The following is a 9,273-nucleotide window of genomic DNA, read 5'->3' as shown; positions in this document are numbered from 1 at the left end:
ATAAGAGTTTTTGAAATTTAAAAGTCAGGAAGGGATGGACGAAGAGAGTAACTTTACAGTGGAGAAACCTGACAAACACTGCTTTAGCGAGGTGACCAACGTCAAGATCAACAGTCATAAATTATGTTGATCTGTGCCTTTAATATGATGTGATGAAAACGGCACTTTACATCTGTGGCCTTCCTTTCAAAAACCTATAACACCAGTCTCATAGTGAGAAAAACATCAGACAAATCCCAGTAACGGGGTGTCCTGTAATAAACCTGACCAGTCCTCCTTGAAACTGCCAAGGTCCTCAAAAGCGAGGAGAGGCTGAGAAACTGTCCCAGCTACAAGGAGTCTAAGGAGACATGACATCTCTATGTAATGTGGCATCCTGGATGGGGTCCTAGAACAGAAGGAGGACACTAGGTGAAAACTAAGGAGATCTGAGTAAACTATGGATTTTAATAATGATGTGTTGATACTGGCTCATTAATTGTACTGTACTAACGTAAGCTGTTAATGCTAAGGGAAGTTGTGTGAAGGGCGTAGTGTAGTATATTCCTATACACTCTCTGTACTATCTGCTTAATTTTCCTGTGAATCTAAAACTGTTCTAAAAATAAAGAATATTAATAATAGTAATAGTAATAAAATACATATAAGGCAGTGGTACTAGTTTGCCCAGGCAGAGGGTGCATCAAGGATAGAGGAAATATTTGTTTATTTTTTGGACCTCAATAGACCTTGACAGCATTATGTTAAGGGAAATAAGCCAGATAAAGACAAATACTGAATGATCTCACTTATATGTGGCATCTAAAAAAAACATGAACTCACAGATGTGGAGAAGAGATTGGGGTTGCTAGAGGCAGGGACTGGGGGATGGGTGAAGGGGTCAAAAGGAACAAACTTCCAGTTATAAGACAAAAAAAAAAAAAAAGGGACTTCCCTGGTGGTGCAGTGGTTGAGAATCCACCTGCCAATGCAGGGGACACGGGTTCGAGCCCTGGTCCGGGAAGATCCCACATGCCGTGGAACAACTTACCCCTGCACCACAAGTACTGAACCTGCGCTCTAGAGCCCGCGAGCCACAACTACTGAGCCCGTGTGCCACAACTACTGAAGCCCATGCGCCTACAGCCTGTGCTCCACAACAAGAGAAGCCACTGCAATGAGAAGCCCGCGCACCACAACGAAGAGCAGCCCCTGCTTGCTGCAACTAGAGAAAGCCCGCGTGCAGCAACGAAGACCCAGCGCAGCCACAAATAAATAAATAAATTTATTTTAAAAGAATAAATAAAATACCACCACACCCTTGAATATGAAAGTCTACTAAGGAGTGAACACTTAATAATCCTACTAAGTTTAATGTTTTCCACTTTATCTACTTCTTAAAGTAGAAAACGGTGCTTTAAAATAATTAACGAAAAAGTCAGGCACAAAGATCACATATTGTGTGATTCCATTCGTATGAAATATCGAATATAGGTAAATCCATAGGGACAGAAATCAGGTTAATAGTTGCCAGAGGCCAAGGAGAGGAAGGAAGGGGGGAGGGGGACTGCCAGTGGGTATGGGGGCTCCTTTGGGGCTGATGAAAATGGCTTGGAATTCCATAGAGGTGATGGTCGCACAACATTGCGGTTGTACCAAATGCCACTGAGTCGCTTGAGAATGGTTAAATTTATGTTAAGCAAATTTTACACCAATCAAAACTAATTAATGATAATAAAGTAATGTAATAATTTAAAAATAATGTTTAAAGAAATAGTTTAAGTATGATAATAAAATAATTAGTGATAAAAATCATAACATAAATGCTGTGCTTTTGGTTTATCTGCTATTTTTTTTCTTTGTCAGAATTCTGAATGTTAATTTAGCATTATTGTAAAAACTATAAATGACCAAATAAAATAAAAGCCCTTGTCATTTGGAAGAAGAAAGTCAGGGAGCAGTGAGATGATGAAAATGGGGTGTGGCCAGGGGACCACATTTCGGCTGGTAGATGTGGTCTGTTGATGTGATAGCAGGAGGATTGGGCCGCAGTTCCCATCCAGGCTCCGTCCTTCAGGGAATAACTTGAATTCTGTGGTTCTCACTGTCTCTGTAAATCGAGAGGAGAAAGCCAGGGTGAACATTAGAAGACCTTCCCAGGAAGAACGATCCAAGGGTTCTCCTGCAAAGCTTTAGACCATCGGTGTGTGGGGGTGTCAGCAAGGGTGAGGGATGGGGGAAAGGGGCCTTGCGCCAGGGGCCCACTGACTGATGGCACAGGTGACGGCCTTCCCTGAACTGACCGGTTGTCCTGGCCTTGTGCAAACCCAGTGGCGGAGCCAGGCCACGTGCTGTGGGCGGTTTCACCTGCGACAGGGCCTCTGTCTCACCAGTTTCTTGCAGCCCTTCGGCCATGCATCAAGGTCCTGGGATCCGGTGGTTTTCAGAAGGACGAGCTGGGAGCGGTTGAATCTTGCGCCTGGTTTGAGGGCTCCCCTTCCCTTTCCATCAGCCTCTCCGGCAGCCACAGATCAGGGCGTGCACTCTGCCACAGGGGAGAAGCAAGGGGGCCCGGCCCATTTTCCCTGTGTTGGGCACAACCAAGGAAACCCTCCACGGGTGAAGGGCTTAGGGTGCGGACCAGGGGGCTCAAGAGACTGCTACTTACCCTCCCTCTGCAGCACAATGTCCTTTTCTGGATGGGCGATGCCAGTGAGGACAGATTCACCACCACTGGCAAGGGGACCTACCGCCTGGGAGGTGCAGGCGTTACTCTGGAGGAGGGGGCTCTGAGGTCTCTCTCCCCATGCTGGCAGTCGCCTCCTCACACCCAGGACCGTCCTCTGGCGAGGTGCTCAACACTGATGGATCCTTGCTCCCTTGCAGATTCGTTTCCATCCTCAAGAGTTACTAAGCCGTCCATCATCCGGGCCTAGAGCAAGGAGAAGCTTCCCCAAAGGTGGGCCACGATTACCTAACTCAGAGCTCCCTCTTCTGTCACTCCAAGTGTCAGAATTAGAACCGGGGGAGAAAGCCATCATTTTCAGATTCAGGTCAAATAGGCAAAATAGTTTAAAATCTTTAGTGCCTTCAATAACCGTAAAAGATGGCAGAAAGCAGACACCTGTTTAAGACATGGAGCAAGGGGCATTTACAAGTCATTCACCTTCCGAAATGTGCCGTCAGGAAGTTCCCAAACAGGCACAGTGAAAAGCTGCTACGTGCTATTTTAGGCTGAAGTTGTCAATAAGTTATAGCCAGAGGTAACGGAAAGGAGAAAATTTCCACCCTTTGAAGTAACCATGATAAAAAAAAAGAATCTCAATCACTCAGCACACCTTTCTTCTAATGCAAGACAGCATAATAACAGGGGGGCATCTTCTAGATGTGGTCATTCGGACACGTGTTCATTCATTTATTGAACAAATGTGTGTCAAAGGTTTAGGATGGGCAAATTAAGGAAGCAGTGGGAATACAGGGGTAGGATCTCCACGCTGCCCAGAGTGACTTTATCAGCGAACACAGGAAGTAGATAATTAGCAGACAGGAAGTACTCTACTATGATACATATCCAGGGTTCTGTGAGAGGAAAAAGACTCATGTCTTCAGTTTCGGGAACATTCCCAGGAGAAGTGACACCCACCGCTGAGCCTAGAAAGACCTAACCAGGCACAAGGCGGTAAGTTGAGGCAAGGGAGTCAGCAACATGGGAACTGAATGAGGGCCCCGGAGACATTCCGGGAAACTTGGGTAGTTCTGTGGGCTAGCCCTGCAGACTTGAGTCTTCAGTGTCTCGAGAGCAGTGTGCCTCTCAGATGGTAGAGTGAGACCCGGGTTCAAATCCCACCCCTGCCACTTATTAGCTGTGTAAGAAGCTTTTCCCCACCCCATGCACCCTTGACCCCATATGTGCACACACATCTTGGTCTGCTCAAGAGTGTTCCCACCTGTAGGGACTGCCCTGGCGGTCCAGTAGTTAGGACTTCATGCTTCCAATTCAGGGGACGCAGGTTCGATCCCTGGTCAGGGAGTTCAAGATCCCACAAGCTGTGCGGCGTGGCCGAAAAAAGGACTGGTCCTGCCTCTTAACTTAGAATCAAGAGGTCTACTAACCACCTAAGCCTAAAATCTCAAAGGCTTAACACAAAAGCAAACCTATTTCTTACTCATATTACACGTCCAACAACGGTCACCTTGGCTCTACTCCACATGGACACTCGGGGACCCAGGCTGGTGGAGGTGCTACCATATTGTAGCTGAACCTTCTAAATAAGTGGCCTCTGGAGACACCACGAAACCCGAAGAGAGACCTGGAGAGCCAGGTAGGGGCTGCCGAGGCCAAGCCTTGAAACGACAAACCTTATTTCTACCCACATCTCCTCAGGCAGAACTGAGCCACCTGGGCCCAGTCTAACAGCAAGAGAGGCTGAGAAGCGCAGGGGAACTTGAGGATTTTCAGTAAAAGCGGATCGTTGCTGCCGTACCTGGATGGTAATGAGAAAGATGAGTCGATCAAGTAAATAAGGTCAAGATTGCAAAGCATCTTGATTTCCAGGGTCAAGTGTTAGCACATTACCCTGGAGGCATCAAAGAGGCACCACAGAGGCACAAGGAAAAGGCCAACGTTCAAAGTGTTGCTTTAGAAAATTAAAACTAATGCCAGGATAAAGGATGGCTTAGAAGAAGGCCCTACAGTGAGGGAGACCAGTTTAGAGGATGTTGTCACAGTCTTGGCATTTGGTAATAGAGATGTCTTAGCACGAGAGAAGGAGAGAGAAAAGTGGAGTGAACAGTGCATTTTCTGTAGAAGACTGATTACATGGACTGTCGAGATTGGAAATCCAGATTTTGGAGTCAAGAGGTGATATTTGAAACCATGAAAGCCTGCAAGGGAGGAAGGAGAGGGGTCCACCCAGAGCTTCTCTTTCCCTTGGCAAATAGGGCCTGGTGCAGGGACAGTGAAAAGTCAGCTCCCTCAAGGGCAGCCAGTGTTGAGAAGGCAAGATCTAGATTTGGGCTTTCTATCTTTTTGGACATTTCTCATGCTTTGCAGGAACAATCAAGGGACCAAGGATGAAAGTCAAGATTTCCCTGGTGGCATAGTGGTTAAGAATCTGCCTGCCAATGCAGGGGACACAGGTTCGAGCCCTGGTCCGGGAAGATCCCACATGCCGCAGAGCAACTAACCCTGTGCGCCACAACTACTGAGCCTGCGCTCTAGAGCCCGCGAGCCACAACTGCTGAAGCCTGCACGCCTAGAGCCTGTGCTCTGCAACAAAGAGAAGCCACCGTAATGAGAAGCCCGGGCACCACAACGAAGAGTAGCCCCTGATCGCTGCAACTAGAGAAAGCCCACGCACAGCAACGAAGACCCAACGCAGACAAAAATAAAATATAAATAAATAAATAAATTTATATTTAAAAAAAAAAGACCCAACGCAGCCAAAAGAAACAACGAAATAAAATGAAGGCATGTTACCTTTGTAATAAGATTATAAAGTAAGGTTTTTAGTATAAAGAAGAAAAGAAAAATGTCGAATTAAAAGCAAATTTCCATCTCCATTAACCAATAATTCTTCCATGAGAATCATATGCATTTTAGTCCTGTGACGCCTGCCCCTAATCCTGACACACGTTTGCTGGACCCCAACACCCACGGGAACTGGCTGGGAAGATTTTACCTTGGTGAACACAACATAACACACACACACAGCCCTGTTATGGGCAACTCAATGGTTCTCTCTTTTCATCTTTATCCAGTCATTCCCTGACCTATCAATTAGTGAACTAGACTTACTGTTTGGAATAGAAAATATCACATTCACTGGATGCGAAGAGAAAATCCCCTTTCTAGTCTTCCCATACTCTCCCCTTAGGCCACCCACCCCCGTTCTTTATTTCAGGAAGCTCCTCTTTAAATGCCAGGTGTTGCAACATGTAAGCTGTTGGGCACAAGACAAGTGAAACCCACTCAGAATACAGGTGAATAAGCAAAATTCTCCTACTGTTTTTAAGAAAAAAAAAAAGAAAGCTCAACGTGTGTGCTGTATGCGCAGAGTCAAGAGCCTTATCTTCATATATGAAGGATGACATCCTATTAAAAACACAAAGTGTTTTGCTTTCATGTTTGACACTCTCAATCCGTGGTGTCTAGGAGACTCCTATATCAATACCCGTGATAAGCATAAATGACAAAAATAGACCATAGAATAGCCCAACACAGTGGTTAAAGATACTGGCTTTGTATTTAATCGTATTTGGATGCAGAACCTGGCTCTATCCCTCCCCTCGTGAATGACTCTGGGCGAGTCCCCGGGCCTCCATTCCTGCTTCCTCGCCTGTGGAAGGTCAGCCGTGACTCCGCCGCACAGGGCTGTTGCAGCTACAGGAAGAGACAAGCATGGAAAGTGCTCAACCTTGTGCCTCGTGCACAGGGAGCCCCTACAGATGAGGGGCCCTCTTCAAAAAACTGCCGTATGATGAGAAAGTGAAGCCCCAACGTTTCAGGGCTCAGCACGGGCCAAGCCACCCTCCTAGGACCCTGGTCCCCTGAAGCTCCTGACACTTGCTGGTAAATTCACTCTTTTACTCACTGAGGAGTGGGACCCACTCAGGTGCCCTCTGTCTCAAACATTTGGGCTGGGGAGGGCACCCGCAGTGGCAGCACAGTCAGACTGCATCCAGTCCTGGCAGGGAAACTGAAGGCAACACACTTCTAGAGATGCCGTCATCAGTCCCTTTGGTGGGATTTGCCCTTGGCTCTCCACGCTACAGCTCTGTCATTCTGGAGATCCAGGCTTTCCAAGGCCATGGCTGAATAACCAACTCTTCCTCTTGCTTCTACTCATCCAGGGCTTCCACTGCCTAGAGGCTCGGCTCGCTGCCTTTCTCTGCTCCTCTGAACTCCCCAGAAGCGGCTATAGACATGGTAGGCGCCAAAGGCATCTTCTATGTAGCTAGAGCACATTGGATAAATTAAACATAGAACTACCATATGATTTGGCCATTCCACTTCTGGGTAGATAGCCAAAGGAAAGGAAATCATTATCTCGAAGAGGTATCTGTTCTTCTATGCTCCTAGTGGCATTATTCACATAGCCAAAAGATGGAAACAACATAAGTGTATGTCAATAGATGAATGGATAAGTAAATGTGATATATATATATATATATATAAATATAATGTATATATAATTGAATTATATATATATATATTCTTAGAAAAAGGAAGGAAATCCTATCATTTGCAATAACGTGGATGAACCTAGAAGGTATTACGCTAAGCGAAATAAGCCAGACAGAGAAAGACAAATACCACATGGTATCACTTATATGTGGAATCTTCAAAAAAAAAAGTTGAACTCATAGAAACAGAGAGTAGAAAAGTGGTTTCCAGGGGCTGGGGGTGGCGGTGGGGAAAATAGGGAACAGACTTTCAGCTATAAGATGAATAATTTCTGAGAACCCAATGTATAGTACAGTGACTACAGTTGATGACACTGTTTTATAATTGAAATTTGCTAAGAGAGTAGAACTTAAATGTTCTCTCACACACAAGAGAAATTTAAATATGGGGGTGATGGATGCCTTAACTGACTCATTGGGGAGAATCCTTGCATAACGTATGCACATGACAAATCAGCACATTGTCCACTTTATCTTACAATTCTATTTGTCAATTATACCTCAGTAAAGCTGGAAAAAAATTCAGATCCTTATGTATTCCTCTATTTGAGAACATTAATTTGGGGTATTCTGAAGTTGGCCACTGATTTCTCTTATCCATGGTCATCAACTCTACATGTGGGTGATCAGAAAAGGAACAGCTCATCTGTTTCAAATTTTGTCCAAAATGCACCATTCACTGATTTTTTTTTTCACAGTGGGAAATGTGATGGACTGGAAATTTTTCCGTAATATAAAATAATCATAATTATCTGATTCCATGAAGTAAGCAATGCCACTTAGGAAATTGGAAACAGTTTTCCATTCTACTCATCTTCACCGGGCTCTGGTTTCCTTTGAATACCTCCGAAAGAGACATTGGATGTTTTCAGTTTCAATGGTATATGCTCAGTAAACTTTCATTCACTAAACTGAGTTTGAAACTATCTCTAATCCAGTTAAACTTAATATGGGGCAATCTCAGAAGGCAGGGACTAGGATATGATTTAATCAAATCAACTGTATGGTGCCTTGATTGGAGAAAGACTGGGAACCAAAGCCTGGCAGGCAAGCGCTCAATAAACTTTTTCATGTGCACAGCTTGGCCAGTGGGTGAATATACATCCAGAACTTGGAAAAAGAGGAAAGGCCAAATAACCAGGGATTGACAAGACTGATGGGGCACAACCCATGCAGACAAGCAGGGAATCAATGGACACAGATGGAGTCAGAAGAGGTAGCCAGGCTGCTGTCTTCAGGCACAAGGAACAGGTCACTCCCGCGACTGGATGCAGCCTCTCCTGAAACAGCTCACTGCCCTTGCCTCTGAATCCTTTGCTCACCAAGCAATCTACGGATCGCTTATTTAAATTCTCAGGTGAAATTCAGACTGGGAAAGGGGTAGAGACCTGAGCATTCTGATGCCTGGAAAGGGATAAATATTTGGGAAGCACTGAAAAATGCTGACTGTGAAACAACTTTGGAATCGGTACCCAGAAATCTCTGTTTCCCATGGTTCATTCTTCTCCTACTCCATCCAGAGCTCCGATAGATTTCAAAACCAGCCGTGAGCTTTGGGAAGCAATTTGTAAGAAGATGAACAACAACAAATCTGACTCTAAGCTCCAAACTCTTCTCCTTGAAACACCGCGCATCTGATTTCTCCCAGAACACGATCTCTCTTAATCCAATTTAAAAGCATGGTTTCTGTTCACTTTTCAAGAATTATGCAAAATAAACATTGCAGCAGCCAGGACTGTGTACTAGCTTCGGCTATGCCGCTGCTTGATAGAATTATCTCACTGCCTTCCACGGTATGGCTTTCTAAGCATGGTACCCTCTGTGGTCCCACATTAGATAAGTAGCCGGTAGAACGTGCAACACAGTCCAGATATGGAAGTGTCACATTTACAAAGTCACTACTCTAGCCCTGCAATGAGGGGACAATATTAATTACCTTACTCCTGGTGTGGAAAATGATGAAAATGACCCATGCAACGAGGATGTCAAACTGTCTTTTTTAATCTGACACCTGCACTGGAAATGCTAGGAATCTGTGACACTCACAATTAAATACCTGAGATTACCGAGCACAAGTTCGGACAAGGCTGATTTAGAAATTATTGTCAA

At 45.1% G+C, this 9,273-nt stretch overlaps 1 long non-coding RNA gene across 1 annotated transcript; it reads right to left on the bottom strand.

Annotated features, from left to right (window-relative positions):
• Positions 1-1,251: 1,251 nt before the first annotated feature.
• LOC113628753 (uncharacterized) lies at positions 1,252-5,138 on the bottom strand. The gene is made up of 2 exons (XR_003436220.1): positions 2,370-5,138; positions 1,252-2,089 (listed from the first exon to the last, which is right to left on the bottom strand). It is a non-coding gene; the product is annotated as an uncharacterized LOC113628753 (long non-coding RNA).
• Between the last annotated feature and the right edge of the window lie 4,135 nt (positions 5,139-9,273).

The sequence above is a fragment of the Aethalodelphis obliquidens genome, unplaced genomic scaffold, assembly GCF_003676395.1.
Source record: "Aethalodelphis obliquidens isolate GAN/ISIS:26980383/991018 unplaced genomic scaffold, ASM367639v1 scaffold25, whole genome shotgun sequence".
NCBI lineage: Eukaryota > Metazoa > Chordata > Mammalia > Artiodactyla > Delphinidae > Aethalodelphis > Aethalodelphis obliquidens.
This window is presented reverse-complemented; position numbering and strand designations above follow the sequence as displayed.